Source organism: Dipodomys merriami, unplaced genomic scaffold, assembly GCF_024711535.1.
Source record: "Dipodomys merriami isolate MVZ:Mamm:240054 unplaced genomic scaffold, mDipMer1.0.p SCAF_15, whole genome shotgun sequence".
Lineage (NCBI taxonomy): Eukaryota > Metazoa > Chordata > Mammalia > Rodentia > Heteromyidae > Dipodomys > Dipodomys merriami.
In genome coordinates this window covers 11126604-11153668 of record NW_027202826.1, presented here as the reverse complement: position 1 = coordinate 11153668, position 27065 = coordinate 11126604, and the positions used below count along the sequence as shown (strand labels likewise).

At 45.4% G+C, this 27065-nt stretch overlaps 1 long non-coding RNA gene across 1 annotated transcript; it reads right to left on the bottom strand.

Annotated features, from left to right (window-relative positions):
* Window positions 1–258: 258 nt before the first annotated feature.
* On the bottom strand, window positions 259–26206 carry LOC138826771 (uncharacterized). Its single transcript, XR_011371843.1, has 3 exons — window positions 26131–26206; window positions 22380–22570; window positions 259–334 (listed from the first exon to the last, which is right to left on the bottom strand). It is a non-coding gene; the product is annotated as an uncharacterized lncRNA (long non-coding RNA).
* Window positions 26207–27065: the final 859 nt, after the last annotated feature.

Sequence of the window (27065 nt, the reverse complement as noted above, 5' to 3'; positions counted from 1 at the left end):
CCAATTAACCACCAGAAAACTGGAAGTGGCGCTGTGGCTCAAGTGGCAGAGCGCTCACCTTGACCTGAAGAGCTCAGGGACAGCGCCCAGGCCCAGAGTTCAAGTCCCACGATTGACAAAAACAAAACAAAAGCAAAAGCAAAAGCAAAAACAAACAAACAAACAAAAAACAAAGAATGGCTGAGAGATAGAGGATGGGGTGGAAGTGTTCTAAATCTTTAATATGATACATAATCTCAAGTACCTTTGTTGTTCTTCTTCCAGTACTGGGGCTTGAACTCCCGGCCTTGTGCTCTACCACTGGAATCATATCTTCACTTCCAGCTTTTTGATACTGAATTAGAGATAAGAGTCTCAGATTTGTTTGCTTGGGATGACTTAGAACTGAGATTCTTTTTTTTTTTTACTTTATTATATTTTTATTATCTTTTTTTTCTTTTGTCGGTCATGGGGCTTGAACTCTGGGCCTGGGTGCTGTCCCTCAGCTCTTCAGCTCAAGGGGAACTTGCTACGGCTTGAGCCACAGCACCACTTCTGCTTTTTCTGGTGGTTCATTGGAGATAAGAGTCTTCACAGACTTTCCTGCCCCAGGTGGCTTGGAACCATGATCCTCAGATCTCAGCCTCCTGAGTAGCTAGGATTACAGGCATGAGCCACTAGCACCTGGCTTTTTTTTTAAATCATCTTTAAGTAGATGTACAATGCCTCCTGAGCAGCTGGATTATAGGCGGGAGCTATGGTGCCCAGCTATGTGGTAAACCAAAATGAACAGTTCCTAAAGTGTTCTTATCCTAATCTCTGCAGCCTGTAATGTACTTTATATTGATGAAGGATTTGCCTAATTTGGGGACCAGAGAAGGTCCTCCAAACCAAAACATCAAAAAAGAAGCCTTAGAATTAGTTAACACTATAGATCAAACGGATATGACGGATATTGATGAGTATTTTACCAAGCACATATTCTTCTCAGCAGCCCATAGAACTTTCTTCAAAAGAAATCATTCCTGGGGGGAGGATGGGAAGGGATGGGAAGGGGAAACAAAGGAGGAGGCTACAATGCTTGATAAGAAATGTACTCATTATCTTGCCCATGTAATTATAACCCCTCTGTACAGTATTTTCACAATAAAAAATAAATAAAAATTAGAGATAAAAAAATCATGTCCTAAGACACATAGCAAATCTGAACAAATACAAAAAGTTTCAAGTAACTCCTTGTGTGCGATTAGACTAAAATGGAAGTAAGCTAGACTAGCTCAACAGCAGAAAATACTACAGAAAAATTAAAAAACATGGACGCTGACCAACACATTGTTGAACAACATGTGGGTCACTGAAGAAATAAAGGAGGAAATCAAAAAGTTCCTGGCAACTAGTGAAAATGAAAACACATTCTACCAGAACCACTGATACACAGAAAAGGCAGTGCTGAGAGGAAAATTCATAGCCATGACTGAATTCATCAAAAACACAAAAAGTACACAGTCTATGACATAACTCAAACTTCTAGAAAAACAGAAGCAAACCAAGCACAAGACTAGTAGATGGAGAGAAATAGTATAGATTAGGGCAGAGATTATAAATGGAGACTACCAAAACAATACCAAGAATCCCAATGAAACAAGAAAAATTGTGTGTGTGCCAGTACTGGGGCTTGAACTTAGGGCCTGGGCACTGTCCCTGAACTTTTTTGAGCAAGGCTAATGTTCTACCACTTCAGTCATAGCTCCACTTCTGGTTTTTATTTATTTATTTTTGTGATCTTCACATTTCAATCTCTGAATAGCTAGGATTACAGGTGTGAGCCACTGGTACCCAGCTACCAGATCCCTCCCTCCTTCCCTCTCTCCCTTCCTTCCTTCTTTCCTTCCTTCCTTCTGCTAGTCCTGAGACTGTCCTTGAACTTCTTTGTACTACTAAAGGCTAGTGCTCTACTACTTGTACTACAGCATCATTTCTGGCTTTTTCTGAGTAGTTTATTGGAGATAAGACCTTTCTGCCTGGGCTGGCTTTCAACCATGATCCTCAGATCTCAGCTTCCCAAGTAGCTAGGATTACAGGCTTGAGCGACCTGCACCAGCTTTGCCAGAGTTTTTTCACTCAAGGTTGTCATTCTACCACTTGAACCACAGCTCTACTCCCGTTTAATCAGAGATAAGAGTCTCACAGACTTTCCTGCCTGGGTTGGCCTCAAACCACAATCCTTAGATCTCAGCCTTCTAAGTAACTAGGAGCCACTAACGCCCAGCTAAAAGTTGGTGATTTTTTTTTGTTTTCTGTTTTTGTCTTTTTAAAATAATATCAATAAGTCTCAAGCTAATTTGACCAAAAGAAGAGGAAAAAAACTCAAATCAATAAAATTAGAAATGAAAAAGAAAATAGCACAACAAATGCCAAAGAAATCCAAAGGATCATGAGGGAATAATTAGAAAATCTGTACTCAAATAAGCTGTAAAACCTGGGGGTGGGGTAGGATAAATTTTTAAACACAGTTTGGCCCAATCAAACGGCAATAAGAGGATATAAACCACTTAAACAGAGCTACAGCAATCAATGAGATTGAAGCGGTAATAATGAGTTTCACAACAAAGGAAATCCCAAGGCCAGATGGATTTATGGCCAAATATAATCAGACATTCAAAGAACTAACACCAATACTCCTAGAACGCTTCCAAATGCCAACAATTTGCTGGGTGCTGGTGGCTTGAGCCTGTAATCCTAGCTACCCAGGAGGCTGAGATCTGAAGATCCCAGTTCTGAGCCAGTCCAGGCAGGAAAGTCTGTGAGACTCTCATCTCCAATCAACACCCAGAACACCAGAGTGGCAATGTGGCTTAAAGTGGCAGAGTGCTAGCCTTGAGCAAAAGAGCTCAGGGACAGTGCTCACGCTTGAATTCAAAGCCCTATGACTGATTAAAAAAACAAAGCAACAACTGTAAAATAAAGAACTTAAGTAACAACAAAGAGGAAAAAAGGTCAAAGAACTCAATAACACAATGATAAGAATGGTCAATGAACTAAAGGAGGCCATGTTCATGTTTAAACAGCTAAATCAGGGATGATACAAATAACTAGAGAATTCAAACACATAGATGAATGAAATAATGAAGACAGTACACATTATGAAAGAAGTCAATAAAGACATAGAATTCTTGAAAATAAATCAAATTGAAATCCTGGAAATGAAAAGTTCAATCTCCCAAATAAAAAACTGAACAGACAGCCTAGCTAATAGAACAAAATAAACTGGAAACAGGATATCAGGAGTTGAAGATAAAGCAGAAGAATCAGTCAAAGAAACATTGAAAACCCACTCAGAAGAGACAAATGGAATTTATAATCCCCCCTTCAGACACCACAAAAAGATCAAACCTATGAATCATGAGCATAGAAGGAGAAGAGCTACTAACTCAAAGTATTGAGAACCTACGTAATGAAACGGTATCTGAAAACATCCTCAGTCTTGAGGAAGAGAGAACTATCCATGGGGAGGTGTTTTATAGAACACCAAAAGGCAAAAAAAGAGAAGAAAAAGAGGACAAGGGTCCTATCTGTGATGCCCACAGGTCTGACAGATCTGACATCGTGAAACCATTTTCCCTCCTTTAGCTCTCCATTTCCTTCTCTCCCTCCTCAACAATCTGTAGGGACCAACATCAAAGAAGTTCAACCAGAGAACATATTGTTACTGGGAATAAGGTAAGATGAGGAATGTTCTAGAAAGGTCCACTTGTTTCCTTATCCATTTCTACCTATGATGCTGATAATACCCCTTATGATGAATGTGGAGTCAGAGCCACCATGAGAACAGAAGTCACAGTAGAGGGGAATATAACATTTGAAAAGTTGTGCCAGTGGAAATATAAAGGTTACTTGAGGTTATAAAGAACCTCGCCAAACCGAGAGGACAGCTGTATATACATAATCAAACGACTTTTTAAACTTTGTATACATAGGCACCATCTATGGGATCTCTCCACCCAGGGAGGCTGGCATCTATGGATGCCCCTCAGAGTTCCTTCCCCTGCTTCTACTTGGGTCAGATCCACAGAAGGCACTGTTAATTAACCAGAGAAGAACACTGAGGTAGCCATTTCTTTCTTCCTGTCCTTGTGTTTCTGGCTTCTAATGAAGTCAAGTTTGCTGGTCCTACTGTCCACAGAATTGCCAGATTAGTCACAGATAGGATTGTGTTCACACTTCAAGAACAAGACCCCAGCCTGATGTAGCAGCTCAAGCCTGATATTCTAGCTACTTTGGAGGCAGATATCGATGGATCGCAACTCAAGGTCAGCCAAGGCAAAGCAAAAGTTCATGAGACTTCATCTCCACCAGAGTTTGGGTGCAGTGGTGTTATCGTAAGCTACAGGGGAGGTACAGTGGATGGATTCAGTGGTATGTACAACCGAGCCACAAAAACACAAACAGGATTACAGTCCAGGCAGGCTTGGACATAGTGAGACTCTACCTTGAAAATAACCAATACAAAAAGGGACTGGTAGAGTTGACTGAGTGAGAGAGCACCTGTCTAGCAAGCTGGAGGTCCTCAGTTGAAACGTGTGTGTGTGTGTGTGTGTGTGTGTGTGTGTGTGTGTGTGTGTACACTCATATATTTATATATTTACATATATACACACATCCATCCATATCCATATATATATTATATTATATTGGCCTTTCTCAATATCATTGTCTGTCACAAAACAGATGAAGCCAGAGAAATGCTGATGGTAGGGATTCCCAGTGGGTCTTTGAAGCCACGGGTCGATGATGCAGAATGGTTCTTTCTCTGGGTGCCTCTTCCAATCCCTCCCTTCCAGGACACATGGCCCTTTCCCCTTCACTTAACAAGTATTTGCAGAGCAAGTACTGCCCAGCAATGAATCTGAACCATGATGGCTCCTAAAGGCCCATCCTACTCTCCCTCTACTCCATATTACAAGTTCCAGCCAAAAGCCAAATCCCCACCTCTGTCTTCTTCAATGCTGTTTGACATGCTTCGTTTTCTTACTTGCATACCAAAATGATCAATTCGAATCATGTCAGAAAATAACACAAATCAACAGCTGTAAGATGAAAATGTTCTAAGGACAAGTCTCTCACTGGGGTCAGGCATAGTGTTAAACACTTCCACATGAATTGCCTAATTTAATCTTCTTAAAAACCCTGAGGTTGTGAGCATTATGTCCCTCATTTGAAAGATAAGAAAACTGATTAATGAGAAGTTACGAAATCTGCCCAAGGTTCCACTCACTCCTAACTGCCAAGGCACCATTCAGACACAAAGACGCCAGAATGCTTGCTGTTACCCGCCAGATTCTACCGTGGTGAGAACTAAGACAGAACGGATGGCCTCTGTAAGCCTGAATTTCCTCCATTGGAAATCAAGATGCAAGATGAAATCATTTCCAAAGTCCCTGTTGGTCCAATCTGCACCCGGAGCCTCAGGAAGCTGTTTTCCCTCCATCGGCCACGAGGTGGCGTACAGCCAGCTGTGCAATCAGGTTGTCATGGCTCCAGGGCCCAAGACCTGTTTCCCTTCAACCCTGTCTGACTGTGGCGTGGGAATGAAATGGAAACTCGTTCCCAGTAGTTACTAGAGCGCAGCCACTTGGCTTCCATGTTGTAGAGCCAAGAGTTGAACCAGTTGATCTGACTCCCAAGGACACAGTGTTTCTATGATTTGCTGCCAGACTCAGTTGACAGCCTAGGAAACTTAGTTGAGCCTAGGAAAGCCTAGGATCTTTCCTTGCCCGTTTCCTGCAAATGCAGGGTTAGAACTGACATTCAGAAGACAAAAGAGAGATCTCTTAGTTAATGAAAGAGAGGATTCCATCACTAGCAACTCAAACCCCTTCTTGTGAAAGCCCATGAGACCTCGGATGGGCAGCTCCCACATCTGCATGTGAAAATAAAATAGTCTTGTGGAGGTGGGCATGTGGCTTCCCTCGATGGCATCTCTGGGCAGAGAAGTCAGTGAGCATGGATGCTGTGGCCAGGTGCCTGCTCTGGAAACCTGGGACCATAGGAAGACAGAATCGTGCTCAGGGAGATGGCCTGCCTCAGCCCTAGGCTGAGACAAACCCTGGAGAGTGGACACGGGGCGCTGATAGCTGGGGACTTGGAAAGTGAAGGAAAAGTGGAATCTAGGATTCATCTAGCATAATACTTCACTGGGGACGTGTGTGTGTGTGTGTGTGTGTGTGTGTGTGTGTGTGTGTGTGTGTGTGTGCACGCGCACATGCGCACACTAAATGACAAAACTACTAGTGACAAGTACATATCAAACAATTTCCAAGGAGGGCAGGTAAAGTTCAAGGAGATAAGCAGATGGATTTCCTGGAGGCACGAGCATCCCGGCTTCCAAAGCCGTTGCTACCTCTCTCTCAGAGACTCTATCAGCTCACATCCATTCTCCAAATTCTGGAAATATCTATGAGGAGATCAGCCCACTCACTTCTGGGGTGAAAAGTTAGAGTTCACTCTGGCTGACTTCTGTGTTTGGGGAAAGCGGTACAATGGTTTGCTAAAGACAAAGAAAACAACACAGGTCACAACGTGTGTTTACAACTGAGTGTTCCCAGTTAAATTCCGGTTTCCTGGTGAAAGAGAAGGAAATGGTATTAGTCTCTGAAATTTTCAAAAATTAAAATGAAATGCTTTCCTTTGTTTCTGAAGACAGTAAAAGATTTTTTTTTTCTCCTCTCACCTCAGCCTGGTCACCCAGACTCTCTGGGAGCTGGGGATCAGCTCTGAATCCAGCATCAACACGCTTGCTGGGAGCAATTAGCGCTGAGTCAGGTTCGCATGCATGTTGGGAACTGATAGCTACTTTAATCAAGGCGCTCGCTCGCTCACTGTGTGAAGAAATCTGCACTTCTATTAACTCAAGATCAAGGACGGTAGGTCCCCGGCATGTTTATGAGCTTGGACTTTTGTCAGGCCGAACAAATAAATAATACCTGGGCTCCTTGGTGCCACCATCTCCCCCTGGGACTGATTGTTCTTCCCATGAAATGTCAGCTTGCCTCAGCCAGAGAACAAAGCCGGCAGATGATGAGCTGGAGGAGGACCGAGACACCATCTGGTGGCCACGCGCTATAAATCTGCCCAAGATTCAAATGCCTGGCACATAGGGGCCAGGGCTTTGGATCTGCTGTCTGCAGAGATGCAGTCTCCATGAAGACCCCCTCCTCCACCCCCACTGCCATAGGTGCATTTTTGTCCAAGCTAACGTACTCACTTCCAAGTCTGTTTGGGTTTTTCAGTGGCATCCAGGACTTTACGCACTCTGTGCTCTGCTCTGCCACCGACCCACACCCCGACCCCAGTGCTAGGTATTTTATTTGTATCTGCATCTTAACCTCAAAGCCCAGAGAAGTAGCTCTCCCCTGAAATCTCTCACAAGAGAAGAGAGGAGGGAAAAAAGTGTGTTTGGATTGTTCCCCTCTGGTTGAGAGGACGCACGAAAGGCAAATATTCCCAAGAAATCATGACCTTTCTTTCCACGAATATCCTCCAGTGAAACAGAAAAGACAGAAGGAGTTGGTCTCTCAGGTTCCGCTTCCTATTTAAAACCTGCTTCACTGCCCGACTGAAGCCATTATACAGCATCAGTTCACCACAGACCTACCCGTCCCTTGTTCAGCCTCTCGCCTTGGGCTCCCTGGCCACAAACTGGCCTTTGTCCTCGTTGGCAGATGGCAATGACTAAGTTTTGACCTCAACTTGACATTTTGGATCAGGGGCTACAGAGCAAGGCTGCCCCTAGCAGAATTCCCAAGCAAGTGAAACCCTCACCCCAACCCCAGCTGGCACAGCTCACTCCTCTCCCTCCCTCCCTCCTTCCCTCCCTTCTTCCTTTCCTCCTTCCCTCCCTCCATGGTGGCCCATCCAGGGTTCTGTGAATCCTGTTGGAGCCTAAGGCTACAATTCCCAAGAGTGTAATTTGGGGTGAGAGTGAGAAGCTGGGGCAGGGGTGATGGGGTAGAATCTGCTGGAAGCTTCTCTACCTGTGGACAGCCCTGCGTTTGCACGTTGGTGAGGCTAGATCTGCAGAGTACGCGGCCAAGGCCTCACGTTTTGTACCCTAGACATGAATCTTCTTCTTCCTCCCTGATACCAGAGCCCCTGTGTCCATGAACCAAGGCCCTTTTCTACCTCTTTCTCCCACTGTGGTTGGTAGACCTGTGTTGAGACTTGCCTGTTCTGAACTAAATAGCTGGGAACTTCTCAGAAACGGGCACTTCATGTTAATTAGCGGGAAGAAGATGAAACAAGAACCAGCTCAGGAGCCTTTCACCTCCTGGTCTGGGGGAGGGGCAGAGGCCAGGGTGCAGTGTGGGGTACAGGGGGGCAGGGAGAAGTCTACTAGCTACTTTCTCTTGCTGGGGACCAGAAAAGGAGGGAGAGGCAGGGCCCACTCCTAACACTCACTGGCCTGGCACTACAGCTAGCCTAGCAGGGTGCCCTAGCAGGGTGCCCTAGCAGGGTGCCCTCATTTGAAAATGCCACAGGTAAGGACAGCCAGTTAGTTCACCATTTCAAGAGGCAGAGACACCTGGGTTCCAGTTGGCTGGGGAGAAAGAAGCATAAACGATATGGTGCTGAGATACCATCTCGTGCGTTTTTACCTAGATTAAACCTAAGCACCCAAGGAGAGTCGCCTTCCTTAGAGCTCATTGATCTATAGCTTGGACTTTGAATGTCCCCCAAAGGCCATGTTGAGGGCTTGCCTCCATCCTGGAGCACAACTGTGAGGTGGTGTAACATTTAAGAGGTGGGGTCTGGTGGGAGGAAGTTAGGTCTTTGGAGGCATGTCCTGGGATGCGGTGATTGGCCCTTTCTGGTCTCTGCTTCCAGAGTGCCAGAAGGTGAGCAGCCTCTTCCTCCACATGCTCCCTACCATGACATACTGCTTCACTGTGACCTTGAAGGCAACAAGGTCAAAGGATAATGGATTGAAACCTCTGGAACTATGAGCCAAAATCAGCCTTGTAAATTGGCTATCTCAGGGTTTGGGTTTTCTTTTCTTCTCTCTTTCTCTCTCTCTCTCTCTTTTTCTGGTCACAGTGACAGAAAACTAACACAAGCTCCTTCAGGGACTACAGAGGCCACAGACTACTCAGAGTTGGCCTCAGGGATCCAGGATGTGAAGACCCCATGCAGCCTGGAGCGCTCTGTGGCCTTGAGGTGGCTGAGAACTGCTTCCCACTTGAGATCGTGGGCGGGAGACAGCCCACGTTCTGATCTCATGACGTCTCCAAACCCAAGAACTCTCATACGCCATAGATGGGAGAGTCTGCAAGATGTTCTCAGCCACTGAGAAAAATTATGAAACATTAGCATTACAGTCCAGCACTGCCTTGACAGAAGAGACATAACTGAGAGGCTGGAAGAACCAGAGCACTATGGGTTGAATTACCCCCCCCCCACATTGGCATAACAGTTCCCCAGTACTGCAGAAAACTGTGACTATATTTGGACATAGGGTCTCAACAAAGGTAATGAAGTTAAAATGAGCTCATTAGGGTGGGTCCTAATCATATATGACTGTTGTCCTCGTAAAAAAGAGGGAATTTGGACACAGAGACGCAGAGGGGAATGCATGCGATCACGAAAACGCCCTTCTCTGTGCCAAGGGGGAGGCCTCAGAAGGAGCCAGCTCTGCCGGATTCGTGGCCTTCTGGACAGGAAGGCGATGTATTCCTGTCATTTGAACCGTCCGGTGTGTGGTATTTTTGTTACATCAGCCCTAGTAAACGAACACTCAGGTTGGCACAGGTGCCTCTCTGTTGCTGTGGGTGATTACATGTTTGACCAAACATACTGCAGAATCCCTTCCACTCAACACTGGGATCCTCTTCCTCCAGGCCTATTAGAACAAGGGGAACATCTGGCCATGGAGAACCATAAAACACAGGTGGGCCTGTGAGTAACACATCACAGATCACCACCACCTTCCAAAGACACCATTTCCGACCGTAGCTCTGCTATGGGGTGGAAGCCTTGTTTCAAATGGGACATCGCTAGCATTTGAAACACATTTTAAAAAAAGAAGTTAGTAAACAGATTAAAGAGCGCTTCTTCCTCTTCTGCCACCCCCACAGCCTTGATCTTCCACTCGCTCAGCTCCCCTTCAAGTTCAGGCCGTGTTATTCTTGCGTGTTATTATTGGACGGTAGTGATGAAGGAGTCCACACCTTTGAACCCACCTCATTAACCACACTCTCTATCCGGCCTCTTTCCCACAGCTGCCATCAGTTTTGTTGGGTTTTGGATGGGAATGTGTGTGTGTCGGTGAACTCCGAGTGTGTTTGCAAGGCAGGTGTGGGCTTGCTTCAGGAGGAGGCAGAGGAGGGCGTGTCCAGGGTGGAGACCAAGGCCGGCTTCTTGAGAGCCAACGTCTTGGAGGGTCTGGGGAGTCTCAAAAGTGCTCTGCCCTACACATAGAGCTTTTCCTTTGCAAGATGTGCAGAAAGCAAGGCTACAGGGGCTGTGGAAAGCAGAGCTGAAGTTGTAACTTCAGGTTAAGGAAACGTGTGTGTGTGTGTGCGCGCGCGCGCGCTGGTTCTGGGGCTTGAACGCAGCATGCTCTGTGTGTGTGTGTGTGTGTGTGTGTGTGTGTGTGTGTGTGTGTGTGTGTGTGTGTGTGTGTGTGTGTGTGTGTGTGTGTGTGCTGCTTCTGGGGCTTGAACGCAGCATGCTGTCCCTGAGCTTCGTTTGCTCAAAACAGCTTGTTTTGTGACAAGGACACTTATGATATCAAGTCTATTGCAGGAATGGGTTCCTTAGGAAGCACCCGACAGGGCCCCCCGGTGCGTGGCTCTGCTCACCTCTATGCAAGAAACTCAGGAGAAAGACCCCACAAAGCCATACTTGAGGCTGACCTCACACGCCTTTTCACCCCTGGTGGGGGAAGGGAATGAACGGGTTTCCCTGAGGTCCCATCGGTGCTGAGTGATGAAAACCAAGGGTGAGGTAATGAAAAATCTGCAGACTTCCAACTGCTGTAATTCCGTGTGAATAATTCTGATAATGACCCTTTACTCAGCAAGGGTGGCATCCAGATAAGCAGATTGCTGGTGCTTTCCTGTCAGCTTATGCTCACGGAGCGTTCGATTGCCATCTGACATGACGTAACACTGCACGGTGACTGACAGGTCCCTGTTGGGCCTGGCAGGCTGCAGAAGTGGTGAAACAAGACACAGGCAAAGCTGGGAGAAGGAGCCATTCTGTGCAGCACAGGCCTGGCCACCTTGTTCATGCTCCTGGGTGAACCCTCCCGCCATGTCACTCTTGGTGGGTACCAAGTATTTACCAACCCTTCCCAGGCCATCAGCAAAGTCAGACGGATAGAAGTCTCCAGCTCTGAGGGGAGGCTCACAATTTTCTTTTATCTTTTCTTTTTTTTGTCAGTCATGGAGCTTGAACTCTGGGCCTGGGCACTGTCCCTGTGTTATTCAGCTCAAGGCTAGCACTCTACCACTTGAGCCACAGTGCCACTTCTGGTTTTCCAGTGGTTAATGGAGATACTAGTATCACGGACCTTCCTGCTCAGGCTGGCTTTGAACCGTGATCCTCAGATCTCAGCCTCCTGAGTAGCTAGGATTACAGGCATGAGCCACCAGCGCCTGGCTCCTTTCTTTTACTTTTGTCTTTCAAATTCTTTCTCTCAGTATTGGGATTTGAACTCAGGGCCTTGTGCTTGCCAGGCAGGTATTCTACCTCTGAGCAATGCCTTCAGCCCTTTTATTTTGTGCAAGGTTGGCGATGTGCTGGCTATTTTTGAAATGGTGTCTCAGTTCCTATCCAGGAACATGCCTGGACCATGATCTGACTATTTTCAGGCTTCCTATCATTGCTGGGATGACAGGAAAATGTTATCATGCCCAACTTTTTCCATTGAGATGGAGTCTCACTGACTTTTCTGCCTGGGCTGGCTTGGAACTATGATTCTCTCCATCTTAGCAGCCTCCCATATAAGTCGCATGGCAGGTAAGTTCCACCACACCCAGCTGTAAATTGAGAAGGGGTCTTATGTGTATGCCTGGGCTGGCCTTAACCTGTGATCCTCTCATCCTTAGCCTCCTAAGTAGCGAGGATTACAGACATGAGCCACTACAGACCAACTATGTTTTACTTTCTTGAAGGAGACTTGTAGGCAGGGGAGAAAGGTTGTCTTCATGAAATGCTGGAATTTTTGCATCTCAAAGTCAAAATTCTAGCACCATCAAGTGCCCTGTATTCCATACACAGAGAGGTTTTATATTCACTTTCCTCACAGCTCTCTCCCTTTGGCAGTTCTTTTAAGAGACTGGCTCTAGTTGCAAGAGTGGCGGGGGTGTTTTCTTTTGCTTTACTTTTCTGGGGACAGGAGCTCTGGCTCCTACCAGCTGTGCTGGCTGACCCCTCTTCCCCGCCCCGGCCCCGCCACGACTCCAGGAGCTGCCCTGAGACTTCTTTCCACATGGTTTGGTAGTTATATCAAGTGGAATTTAATCCTTCCAAATCAGGGGGATTATTTTGGATAAGCTGTTAAAATTGTTAATTAAAATGTTAGTGTCCGGTTGCCATTATTCTCTGTGTGAGAATTCTCCCAGGACCCCGGGCACCGCCTCCCTCCCGCTGCAGCCCTGCACAACTCAGGGGAAACCCAGGGCTTTGGTTCCAGGGCTTCGGCACCATGTCCTGCCTGAACCCAACGAGCCCTCCAAAGAGGGGCATGTGACTCAAGAGAAAAATGCATTTTAAAATACATCTTCAGGTGAAGAGGATGTTAACTCTTTGGACTGAATATTTCTAGCACATGCCTTGCATCTCAGTTCAAAGCTGGCCTAAGCTATTGGAATGGGATATAATCTTTAGGAGATGGAGCGGGGTGGAAGGAAGTTAGACCATTGTAGGAGTGCTCTTGAAGAAGATACTGAGACCCTGCTGTCCTGTTCTTCCCCTCCATTTCCTGGTCATTATGAGGTGAACAGAATTTCTGTACCACATACTTCCACCATGATGCACTGTGTTACCACACCAAAGCAAAAGAGCCAGGTGACCAGTAGGGACTGAAACTTTGAGCCAAAAATAACCCTTTCTTCCCTCTAAGTTAATTATCACAGGTAACTTACCACCAGGAAAGAAAGCTGACTGGTACCAGGCACTGGTGGATCTTGCTTATAATCCTAGTTACTCAGGAGGCTGAAATCTAAGGATCATGGTTCAAGGCCAGCCTGAGCAGGAAAGTACATGAGATTCTTATCTCCAATTAATCACCAAAAAGCCAGAAGTGGAGCTGAAGGGGTAGAGTACTACCCTTGAGCACAAAAACTCAGGGATAATGCTCAGGCCCTGAATTCAAGAAAGAAAGGAAGGAAAGGAAGGAAAGAAAAGAAGGAAGGAAGGAAGGAAGGAAGGAAGGAAGGAAGGAAGGAAGAAATGAAGGAAGGAAGGAAGGAAGCTGAGTGGCCCCAGTAGAATCTATAGATAGCAGAAGAGAGGTTTCCAAGAAGGGACAGCCCATGATCCAGAAGATGGGGATGCCCAGGCCTTTTAGAGTACATGGACTAGTTTGTCAGGAGAGGAGAATTAAGAGAGGAGGGTTAAAGGTGCGTTTCTTGCAGAAAGTTGATAGCAAATTCTAGTATTCTAGTAGTCTGAGCTTTGAGAGTGAGGGCGGATCAGAGAAAAGGGTATGGCAGCTTCTACCACAAAGACTGACTCTTCAAACATTATTGATTATTACAGCTTCTCTCTGTCTCTGTCTTGCTATCATGAGATCTCTCTGCATATGTGTATGGAAGAGAGCAAGAGAGCGAGAGCAAGCGAGTGAGCAGAGAGAGAGAGAGAGAGAGAGAGAGAGAGAGAGAGAGAGAGAGAGAGAGAGAGAGAGAGAGAGGTGTGCACAAGTGTACAAGTGTGTATGCATGCTCTGGTCTTGAACATGCGAAGCATGTGTTTTCTACCTTGAGCTTTACCCCAGCCTCCACATACTATGATTGAACAGCTACTATGGTTCAGGCGCTTTGCTTGTTTACCCCACTTCTTTTGAACCCTGGGAGGCACATGATGGAATCACTTCACACTGGTGGGAAGAACTACAGTTCCCAGGAAACAAGGTCCTTTGTATGTATCCAGGAAGATAGGAAGAGGGAGCCAGAAGTCAAACTGAGGCCTGCAGGAAATCAGGATGGAGCCTCCTTCCCTGGTGTTGTAGAACATGGAGTTGTCTGTCTGAACCAAGGTGGTAGCCACAGGCAGAAAAAGGAAAAGAAAGCTATGGAGAAAACTTGAAGGACAAACTGACAAATCCAAGTGAACATGAAGATAGGAAGTGACTGGAAAGGAATCAAGTAGAGTTTTATTATGGTTTTCTAGTGAGATCTTCCTGTTACTTTTCTGCTACTTCTTTGCAGAAAGACAAAGGTTTGATAAATTACAGAAAGAAACGGCACCAGTGGCTCACGCCGGTAATCCTACCTACTTAGGAGGTTGAGATCTGAGGATCATGGTTCAAAGTCAGCCCAGGCAGGAAAGTCCATGAGACTCTTCTCTCCAATTAACCACCAGAAAACTGGAAGTGGCACTGTGGCTCAAGTGGTAGAGCTCTAGCCTTGAGCTGAAGAGCTGAGGGACAGAGCCCAGGCCCAGAGTTCAAGCCCCAGGACTGGAAAAAAAATTACAGAAAGAATGAGATAAAAATGCCATCAGACACTACACATCATGCCACAGGAGAAAGATGAGAAGAAGGGACAACCGACATGGTTGAAAAGGCATTTACTGAAGAGAAAGTACTGGAGCTGAGCTTTCAGAAATGGATACAAGCTTGGCACCAGTGGCTCACGCCTATAATCCTAGCTACTCAGGAGGCTGAGATCTGAGGATTGCAGTTCAAAGCTAGCCCAGGCAGGAAAGTTTGTGACACTCATCTCCTATTAACCACTAGAAAACTGGAAGTGGCGCTGTGGCTCAAGTGGTAGAGCACTTGCCTTGAGCTGAAGAACTCTGGGATAGTGTTCAAGCCCCATGACTGACAAAAAGAAAGAAAAAAAACCTGGATACAACTTTGAATGCCAGGGAAGAAGAAAGAAGGTGATTTAGATCAGAGTCTCTGGACCTTGGCACTACTGACTGACATTTGGGCTTGGTAGTTCCTGGCTGTGAGGACCTGCCCTGTGTATTCTAGAATGTCCAGCCTCATCTCTGGCTCCTACCCACTAGATATCACTCCCCCCCCCAAAAAAAAATGGTTCCAGAAATTGCTAAATTCTCCCTGGAGGGCAACCCTGGTTGAGAAGCACTGTTCAGGGGAATAAAGAGACATCTGTGTAGGCTGTGTGGAAATGCGTTCCTTGGAACAGTGGCATCTTGTGAGATGAGTGACAGCCCCTTCACAGACTTCATGGTCAAAACCAGCATTGAGAAAGACCACATAATATGCCACTCACAATGTATATTAGAATAGTAAAGGCTTTGACAGATTGTACCAAAAAAAAATCTGTTGGGCTTTGGTTAAATTTAATTACCACAGAAGACTTTTTTTTTTTTAAATCAAGAAACAGTATTCTCTTCCTGAAGGGCACTATTGTGTGACAGGACACAGCTCAGAAAATGACTGTGTGTGTGACGGAAATATAGGATATGCAAATGATTTAAAGTGGAAAAAGTAGAGAGAGATTTTAGAAAGAGGTTTATAGGGCTTTGGATTAAGTTAAGAAGCCTGAATCTAAACTTGGCCATAGGGAGGGAACCAGCAGGTAACATAATTCTGATGGTGCTTCGGTTATTCACTCAACATATATTAAGCAACATTAACCTAATAGCAGTGATACAGATAGATTCTAAGATGAAGAAACAGGAACCCAAACACTTTGTGGTATTGCAAAAATAACTTCCTGGTGGTAATGATGGGAAGAAAGGCCACAGTAAAAAGTCTTTTGGAAATAATAGAATGTGTCTGACTTATTGGAGAGTAGAACAGGAAGGGAGTCAGAGATGACTGTAAGTCTTTAGACTAAAGTTATTGGGAGCTTTTGGTACCTTTAGCAGGAGATAGGAGAAGCAACAGACCTGAGGGGAAAGTAAACTCATTTCAGACAGGTTATGTTGGAGATGTTGGTAGAATATCCAAGGGGTAGATGGAATATATGTAAACCAATGTGGCAAAATATCTGCAAAGCAACTTAAAGGAGGAAAGATTTATTTTTGTTCATACTTTCAGGGCTTTCAGTTCAGCATGGCGCAGAGGGTATGGTGGGGAGGATGTGGCGGAATAGCTCACCACATGGCTGACAGGAAGGAGAGAGAGAGAGAGAGAGAGAGAGAGAGAGAGAGAGAGAGAGAGAGAGAGAGAGAGAGAGAGAGAGAGAGAGAGAGAGAGAGAGAAGAGAATATCTGTTAGCTTTCCTCTTTGTCTTCCTTTTATGGATTTATTTTTAACCACCTGGGCCCTCAGTCTCTGGAAGGGTGCTTCCCAGAGTCAGGGTGACTTGTCCATTCTCACTGCATCTTTTCTGGAAGTACCCATTTCCACAGGTGTGCTTCACTACTGGACTGAAGCCAATCAAGCTGAGAGTTAAGTTTCGCCATCACAAGGTGTTATCTTCCCTTGTGATATCAGTTGTGAATGTGGCAGCCAAAAGGGGGTGAGAGGAAGAAAAGAAAAGGAGGACAGAGACCTAGAGTGCACCCATAGTAAGAGAGCAAATGAAGAAAGGTGGAAGCCTAAGAAGAACTTCTTAGAGAAGAAAAAGATCCAAGGAGGAATAATGGCAGAGAAGCCAAATTTCAAGGGACAAGTAGTAGGCAGATACGAGGACACATTCCTACAATCCTAGCACTGAGGCAGGAGGATTACAGGGACAAGGACAGCCTATGCTACAGAGTGAAACTATCAGAGAGAGAGAGGGAGAGACAGACAGACAGACAGAGACAGAGAGACAGAGAGAGACCCAGAAATCATTGCCAATGTTGCCAAGAAAACAAGGAAGATGGATACTGAGATGAGGCCACTGGAAGCTTCTGAAGCATTGCTTTAGTGGAAGGGGAATAGAAACTCAATTGGAAGAGGTGAAGAGATGGTAAAGAAGACAATGAATACTGATAGTTTTTAAAAGTTGGTCATCATTGTTTAAAAGTCATTAGCAGAAGGCAATTGGAATGAGACAAGCATTGTTTGTTTATTTGCTTCAGGGTGGGCAGATTTGAGCATGTTTATTTATTAAAAAATAAGGAAGAGCTGGGAAGGTGGCTCAGTGGTAGAGTGTTTGCCTTGCATGCATGAGGGCCTGAATTCTATTCCTCAGCACCACATAAGCAGAAAGAGCCGGAAGGGGTGCTGTGGCTCAAGTGGTAGAGTGCTAGCCTTGAGCTGAAGAGCTGAGGGACAGCACCCAGGCCCAGAGTTCAGGCCCCACAAGTGGCAAAAAATAATAATAATAAAAATAAAATAATAAGGAAATTGAGACTACTAGGAGATTGGAGAACAAGGAGCAATTCAATAGGGCAAGACTTAGGAGGAGTCAAGTGAGAAGAGATCAGAAACAAAGATTGTCTGGCAAGAGAGGAGAGATACATCTTCTTCTGAGTGGGGGTAAAGGAGAAGATAGATAAGAAAACCTATCTTGAGATAGAGGTCTCAACACATTCAGACCCTAATAAACACAGAGATCTAGGTCATCAGCTGGCCACAGGGGAGGCTGAAGTGGAGTTAGATGTTTGAGGGCACACATAGCAGTAGAAAAGGTATGGCTAAGAGCTAGAGCATTTGCTTATAATGCAATGAGCTTGAATCCAGTTCCACAAAACAAAACAGGAAATACAGATGAGTGAAACAGAGATGGCCTTTTTTTTTTCAGATGTGTTTTGGACATTTTGATAGTCTGTGCTGCTGATGCACACTAAATCTTCTGCTTATTTTTTATAGCTCCCCCCCCCCCCCCCGCACTTCTCTTTCTCAGTAACTTAAAGAACTGCTTTTTCATCCTGAGCCCTTTGTTAGAACTTTTTATATTGCACATCTCTTCCCCTAGCCCATGGCTGGCCCTTGTACTATCGTCAAATGGCAACTTCTGATGAACTAGACACGCTTCATTTTAATATATTCTAACTTACAAATGTTTCCTCTATGGTTAGTCTTGCTTAAGAAATCTTTGCATACTACTTTACTATCACAGACATTTTCTTGTGTTGTCATTTAAAAACATAATTGTTTTCCTTTTTATATTTTAGCTCTATGATCTAGCCCAATTAAAAATAATAATTAACAAAATAAGCTGGTCATCAGTGGCCTATAATCCTAGATACTCAGGAGGCTGAGATCTAAGGATTACAGTTTGAAACCAGCCCAGGCAGGAGAGTCCGTGAGACTTCTTTTTTTTTTTTTTTTTTTTTTTTTTTTTGCCAATTGTGGGGCTTGAACTCTGGGCCTAGGTACTGTCCCTGAGTTCTTCAGCTCAAGGTAAGTGCTTTACCACTTGAGCCATAGTGCCACTTCCAGTTTTGTGGTGGTTAATTGGAGATAAGAGTCTCAGGGACTTTCCTGCCCGGGCTGGCTGTGAACCATGTTCCTCAGATCTCAGCCTCCTGAGTAGCTAGGATTACAGACAAGAGCCACCGGCGCCCAGCTCATGAGACTCTTATCTCTAAATAACCAGCAAAAAGTTGGAGCTCAAGCCAAAAAAGTCAAGTAAGAGCCTGAGGACTTGAGTTCAAGCCCCAATACCAGCACAAAAAAACTAAACCAAACCAAACCAAATAAAAATACCCTTAAAGGCAAAAAATAAGGTAGTAGCACACTTCCAGAAAAATTGACAAATGACACAAAAAGCTAGTTCCTAAAAAGGGAAACAAGTGGCTAATAAATACCGAAATGTAGCCAGGCGCTGATGGCTCACGCCTGTAATCCTAGCTACTGAGGAGGCTGAGATCTGAGGATTACAGTTCAAAGCCAGCCCGGGTAGAAAAATCCGTGAGACTCTTATCTCCAATAAACCACTAGAAAACCGGAAGTGGCACTGTGGCTCAAGTGGTAGAGCGTTTGCCTTGAGCTGAAGAGCGCAGGGATAGCGCCCAAGCCCAGAGTTCAAGCCCCACGACCAAAAATAAATAAATAAATAAATACCGAAATGTGTTCAATATGTGATATCATTTAAAAATGCAAATTAAAAACCCTTTTGCATCGGAGTTCATCAGATTAGCTTTTACAAGTCTCAGAGCCTGGTGTTGACAAGCATTTGGGGAAATGGTATGCTCATAGTCTGGTGCTGAGATTAGTAAAACAATCATCTGTATCAAAATTTAAAGTCAACTGTCACTGGGTGTCAGTGGCTCATGCCTCTAATCCTAGCTACACAGTATGCTGAGATCTGCAGACTGCAGTTCAAAGCCAGCCCCAGCAGGAACAGTCCATGAAACTCTTATCTCCAATTAACCACCAAAAAGCTAGAAGTGGAGCTGTGGCTCAAGTAGTAGAGTGCTACCCTCAAGCAAAAAAGCTCAGGGACAATGAACGTCTAGGCCCTTAGTTCAAGTTCTAGGATCAGTGTGCGTGCATGCACACACACACACACACACACACACACACACACACACACACACACACAAACTAAACAACTAAACAAAAACTTTTCCTCAGATTGTCTAATTTCTAGAAATGTACCTTAAGTGAATGATCAAATACCTGAAAGACATCTAACACTGGACAGTCTGTAATAGTGAATAGAAACAAAATTTTCATCATTAGGGAAAGACTATTAGGGAGAAACAAATTCACATCAAATTGGAATTAGTTAATAAATTATGATAGTAAAGGAATCATGGTTATATTTTTTTTCTGTGAAAGATGGACTAATGAATGAAGAAGTTACCAAAAAGACAAAGCAAGAGTGTTCTCTCAATGTAGGTCTATTTATAGTCACACACACACACACACACACACACACACACACACACACACACACACACACACACACACACACACCACCACCACCACCACCACCACCACCACCACCACCACCACCACCACCACCACCACCACCACCACCGCCACACATACTATACACATACACACAACTATTGGCTGGGTCTTCCAGAGCTTGAAGTCCTAATCCTGCACTACTTCAGAATGTGACTTTATATTACAGGTAAATCTAATACATCCGTAAGATGTCAGTCATGATTCACCTGGTCATGATTCACCCCTGCAGGGTGGATAGTGGACTAGAGACCCAGGGAACAGTTGTTAGAGTCCAAAGCAGTCTGTTGGCACAATCCCTTCTTATGCATGGAGTTTTCAGTCTTTGCTGCCTTCAGGCCTTCAACAGATTGGATTCAGTATACCTTTATGTTGGACAGTAATCTGTTCTACTCCTAGTCTGCCCATTTAAATGGTTAATAACATCCAAAAAATCTTTGCAGATTCCCATTGCTATCTGAACAAATTTCTGATTGACACGGGAAATAAACTATCACACAGATCCAGTGTTCTACCAGAAGTTTGAAATGCCGGGTCCTGGTCATTGCCTCTCTCCTACCACATTTCAAATCCCTCAGGAAAAAAAGCTGATGTTTTCATTGTAATTAGCAGCTAGGCACTGGTGACACAGAAGGAGACAAGCGAGAGGAAACAGAAAGCATTCTAGAATCTGGGCCCCACTAGATGCTGCCTCCAAGAATCACACAGTTCCAGTCCAGAAAGGGTGAACGCACCCCTTAGAGGAGAACCTGAATAACTGGAAAGTTTGACTTCCAGTCAAATGGTTCGTGCCAGTGTAGACATCTTCCGGCACTGGACATTTTCTTTAATGAGTAAGAAAGTCTGATGTGCTGTCTCCCCGCACTCCCTCCCTGACCCCCAGCCCAGCATCCCCAGAAGCTCCAGTCATATGCCCACCCCCCATGCAACTCCCCATTTGCACAGGGCACCCTCCAGCTAATCTGGAAGTTTGGTTCTAAGCCAAGGGGAAGGGTTATATAATGCTGAAAGTTTAAACTTTGAGAAGCAAGCATACACATGCACGTGCGCTTGCACGCGCGTGCACGCGCACACACACACAAGCCCAATTTAAAAGACTTACAACCACAACACAAGATCCCCTTTCCCTATTTTATTGCCCCCTAAAGCTATAAGATGTGTGAATTAGTACATCTCCCTGTCTCCTGGCTGTCCAAACGGCCTTGTCATCAGCAAGTCATCAACCGAGGTAGCCAGGGCCTGCTCATGTGAATCATGTGAATATTCCCATGGGATGCCTGCTGCTCACCTTTGTGTGTTTTCCACAGGACACATGGGGAAAGGGAACTCCTGTGTGCTGGAAAGGTTCAGAGGCCCTACTGCAGGAAGTGCTACCTTGCCCAGGCTGGACAGACGGCAGGATGGAGGCCCCGGCAACAGAGCCCTGTGCCTGTCCCTCACAGCCCGTGCTAGAGAAAGCTGCATGCCCTGCTGTCAGGGCCAGGGAGCCAAGAGTGCTCGCAGCCAGGGGCGGCTCTCCAGCTCAAGAAATACAGAAGAGAGGGAGCCTTGCACTAATCCCTGTGAGAAACTTCCAGAGAGAGAGAGAAGGGCAGGAGTCCAGCAGCCAGAGCCTGGCTGCCCTCTGGGGAAGTTAATGCCATTGCCCACTCAGGGGGAGTGGGTCACGGGTGGGTCGGGAGACAGCCAGGAACCACAGGGATTGCAGTGCTCGGAACATAGCACAGGCACACACCAAAAGCAATCGGGGCGGCAGCTCCTCAAAGTCCCATGTGTACAGCTGCCCCTGGCTGGGTGGCCCCTGGGGTTGTTTATCAGCTTCTGGACAATGCGGCCAACGGCCTAGCTCAGCAACGAGGAGTGCATTTTACTTTAGCAGAATAAGGAAATAAGGATAATGTAGTAGGGTTTTTCTAAAACTCTAAATACAGGGGTTTGGTCTAAGACACTCAGTGGATGCCTGAAACTACTGAGAGCAATGAACCCTATGTAGACGTTTCTCTATACATTCCTATCTGCAGTAACATTATGAATTAGTCACAGTAATAGATTAACTAATAATAACAACCTAGAAAAATGATGACAATATATTGTCACACTGGAGTGGATGGAGGAGGAAGCAGATCACCTCATGACAGTTAGGAAGTAAAGACAGATAGAAAGAGAGGAAGAGGGTTTTTTTGGAGGGGTGTATGTCTCAAGATCTTCCTCAAGGCACCCCAATAACCAGCCCTACCATCTGTCAGCAGCACCCAAGCTTAGAACCAAGCCCTTAGATTATGAGCCTATGAGACATTTAAGATCCAAACTATGACAGACATATTGTTATTACAGTGTGTATGTGTTTGCTGGAGTTGCTGTAACCAAGTGCCATTGACTAGGTGGCTTAACCAATCAGAAGTTATTTCCTTACCATTCCAGAGGCTGTAAGTCTGTATTCAAGGTGTTGTGAAAGCTGATTTCTTCTGAGGCCTAGCAGGGAGAGTCTGTTCTGGGCTTTTCCAGTTCCTCGGAGTTGGCTAGCATTTGCTGCTCCTTGGGTTGCAACTGCCTCTGTCACCAACGGAGTTCTTCTGGTGTGGCCATCCTCACTGCCCACGTCATCTTTTCACAAGGACAACAGTCACATTAAATAAGGCTTCTCCCTCTCCGACCCCATGCCATCACTGTAACTAATGCCATCCACCTCCTATTTCTAAGTAAGGATCTTCTGAGGGACTGGATTTAAGACTTGAGCACATTATTATTATTATTATTATTATTTTGGTCCAGTTGTAGGGCCTGAACTCTGGGCCTGGGCGCTGTCCCTCAGCTCTTCAGCTCAAGGCTAGCGCTCTACCACTTGAGCCACAGCGCCACTTCCGGCTTTTTTTTTCTTTTTGCTTATGTGGTGCTGAGGAATCGAACCCAGGGCCTCTGGCATGCAAGGCAAGCGCTCTACCACTGAGCCGCCTTCCCAGCCCTGAGCACATTATTTTTTGAGGTGAGGCGGTGCGAGAGGGAGACAATTCAACTCATAATATAGATGATAGGAGCTTGTTGTTATTATGCTTGTTTGTGTTGTTGTTGCTTTTCTACTACTAACCTTGTTCAATGCACCAGACACACCACTGCCAACTGCTGGGCCGAATGTCAGTGTCATAAGTTCATCTCACTGTCTTCTGTTAGCTGCCCCTCCTGGATGAGTCCGATGCCCCTCACCAAGTAAATTACTTTCTTCTGCCACTGCACCCATTGCTGATAGCACCTCCCCTCCCCCCCCCCCCGGCCTCCACCACATCTTCACCATTTCTCCATCTCTCTAACTTCTGCCCATCCACAACTGGAGTGAGGAGAAATGGCACAAATAGAAGCCATATTAGCCGGGTGCCAGCACGCCGGTAATCCTAGCTTCTCAGGAGGCTGAGATCTGAGGATTACGGTTCAAAGCCAGCCCGGGCAGGAAGTCTGGGAGACTCTTATGCCCAATAAACAACCAGAAAACCGGAAGTGACACTGTAGCTCAAGTGGTAGAATGCTAGCATTGAGCTGAAGAGCTGAGGGATAGCACTCAGGCCCAGAGTTCAAGGCCCATGACTGACCCCCCAAAAAAGAAGAAGAAATTAGAAGAAGAAGAAGAAGAAGAAGAAGAAGAAGAAGAAGAAGAAGAAGAAGAAGAAGAAGAAGAAGAAGAAGAAGAAGAAGAAGAAGCCATATTAATTTATTTTGTGTTGCATATAATAAAAATATCTGAAGTTGGACACTTTATAAAGAAAAGAACTTTTTCTTTTCTTTTCTTTTCTTTTGGTTGTGGGGGCTGAACTCTGGGCCTGGGCGCTGTCCCTCAGCTCTTCAGCTCAAGGCTAGTGCCCTACCACTTTAGTTACAGTGCCACTTCTGGCTTTTTTCTGCTTATGTGGTACTGTGGAATCGAACCCAGAGCCTCATGCATGTGAGGCAAGCACTCTACCACTGAGCCAACTTCCCAGCCCAGAAAAGAACTTTTACTTGGCTCACAATTCTGGTACTTAGAAGGTCCAAACAACATGGCACCAGCATCTAGGTAGAGGCCTCCTGGATGTGTCACAACATGGGTGAAAAGCCTAAGAAGAATCGGCCTCATGCAGAAAGGGACCTTGCTTCATAACAACCTACTTCCATGAGAACTAATCCATTCCAGCGAGCAGCGACTGAGACTAGCATGAATCCATTGATGAGGATAGACACCTAGACCCAGATTCCCATCTCTTAGGTTCTAACTCTTAAGAGATTTCACCATCTCAAAAACCTCTACACTGGAGAGGACATTTCCAGCACATGAGCAAGCCATGTCTAGACATGGCAGACCTCATGCTAGCAGTGTGCTTATGAAACAACGAGAATGTCTGGGAAGTGTGAGGGGGCTACCCAGACATTCTTCACTCACTGCTCAGCTGCCATTTTCACGCACACCAGCCATCCCAGCTTCCTACAGACATCTTGTCTGTTGCTGGCCTGGCCCTCATACAAGATGACCTTGCTTTTGCCATCCCTGTTCTCCCTCAAGGTCGTGTGCCAATCTTTCTGTTATTTTTCTGTTCCAAATGAAATCCTATTTTAAATGCATGAGAGGAGTTTACTAATTCAAGCAAAGTTATCTACCCTTATGTCAACAGGATAAAGTAATCACTCACTGTGGAATCTTTGTTCAGTAGAGAGTTGTCTATGTGTCAGGGGGTTTGCTTAAAGTGCGAGTGCACCTACATGGGGCTTTGTAGCCTAAAACCATGGGTGTGAACCCCAGAAGGAGAGGAGGTGATGACAGGCATATCCAGGCCATTGACTTCTGACTTCTGTCAAGCCTGGTCCTGCAAGCTCTTTCCTTACCTGGAGATTGAGCTCTTCCTTCCCTGCCGGGAAGCCACAGGGGGCCATGAAACCAAGGTGGGCATCCTACTCTGTCCCCTCCAGAGCTGTGAGGCCCAAGACTCTGAGATGTAATCCCACCCTCCAGCCCACACCATCTGTGCCTCAACCTCCTCAAGAGAAAGAAGCCGGAGTTGAATTTCCCAGCCCAGGTAAACTCCTCCGAATCTATTTAGGCTCCAGACTTGGAAGGAGGAGGAAATACAAAAGAAATCTTTTGCTTCCATTAAAAAACCACTAGATTTAGCAAATAAAAATACAGAGCACCCAGTTAAATGAGTCTCACAGATGACAATGTGGTGTTTTTTGGAAAACCATTTAACTATTTCAAGTGCACAGTTTCCTAGAGTTACATTTACTTGTATAAGAACAGGGCTTTCCATAAACATATTCTGGACAACATTTGAGATGCAGTTTTACTAAAAATCAATTCTTTGTTTACCTAAAATTTAAATTTAATTGGATGCTCTGTGTTTTATCTGGCAAATAATGCCATTTTTCCTGGCTTAATTTCATTTCTTTATCTTTTTGTATCACCAGTTCCGTGTTTCTATCAAGGAGAAAGAACCCTTGTGGAACTGAGACTTTCTGGCTCCTTGATCTCCTGGGAGGGAGGTCTGAGACCTGAGACACAGACACGAAACTCAGAAGAGGAGATTGAGCAGGCAAGACCCTGAACAAAACCCTAAAGCAGCCAGGCACTGGTGGCTCATGCCTGTAATCCTAACTACTCAGGAGGCTGAGATCTGAGAATCATGGGTCAAAGCCAGCCCTGGCAGAAAAGTCCATGAGACTCTTATCTCCAATAAACCACCAGAAAACCGGAAGTGGTGCTGTGGCTTAAGTGGTAGAGCACTCACTTTGAGCTGAAGAGCTCAGGGACAGCACCCGAGCCCAGAGTTTAAGTCCCACAACTGACAAAAAACAAAACAAAACAAAAAACCCAAACAACCCTAAAGCAGAGACAGTGTGCCCTTGTCACACCCATCTCCTTGGGGTGTCTACTTGTCCCCTTGTCCCTCCCTGGACAACACCTTCCTGGTGGCTAGTTCATCCCCACAGAGCACTAACCCTGAGTATAAGACATTAGCTACTGTTAAACTCAACAAGCGAGCCTTCTTAGCCGTTCCCTTAATCCCCTAATGGACTAAAGTGGTAAGAACGAGGTGGCGACCTGTCAAGTGGCAGCTGTCCCGTGTGGGTGGGTGTGTCTGCTCCCGTACCTGGGGCCGAGGGCTTTGCCATGCCAGAGACCGCTGGCTTCTACCAAGACCGCTTACCTTGCTAGTCTTTGAGATAAAGAAGATAGTCACCAAATCTTCTTGAGAATTCCTAAGTCATGTTTTGTCTCATATGTGGATGTTAGACCTAAAATATAAATAAACATATATATATATATATACACACATAAGTGCACATAAAATCACGTGAATATATATGCATATATGTGTCCATGTGTCTATCTGTCTGTCTGTCTGTCTATATATGGGATAATCTGACTAAAGCATCGTATATGCTTGTGTGAGACACCATGCTGAAATTTTTTTGAACAATTAATAACAAAGAATAGCAGGAAATTGTCTGGGGAGGAGGCATTAGTGAAAGAAGGGCAGATAATGAGAAGAGGAAGGAGGAGGAACATGATAAAACACCTTGTATGCGTGTGTGAACATGAACAAGGCCACTTGACGGACTGGCTGGGAAGGGGAGGGGGAGGAGAAAGGCAGAGGAGTGATTATGACCAAGAAGCACTGGACACATCCATTGACTTGTTCAAATGAAACTACCTTGTAAAACTGGTATTAAGTTAAAAAATGAGAAATGTCCAGGAACAAAAGGGCTCCTGTATAACTTTGTGCAGAACATTTAGAGCTAGGACACATTTTTCCTGGTTGCTGCACCAACAAGCCCTGCTTATATTGGGAATAATCTCTATCTGCTACCCATGAAAGATGGACAATGTACCCAGTACCGTTAAATTACATACAGCGGTAACATGGTACACAGACATACAACCAATTCCTACATGTAGGCACCTGCCTGACAATCAATGAAAGTAATACCAAATAGGCTATCTAAACATCCCAATGAATTCCCAAGGTCAATTCAATCCAAAACGCTGAAGGTTCACTTTCACCAACCGAACCAAGGGGTGGAAGCTGGAAGCTGAAGTATAAGGACACCTAAGACCCTCCCCTGCATAGAGATGCTTGCT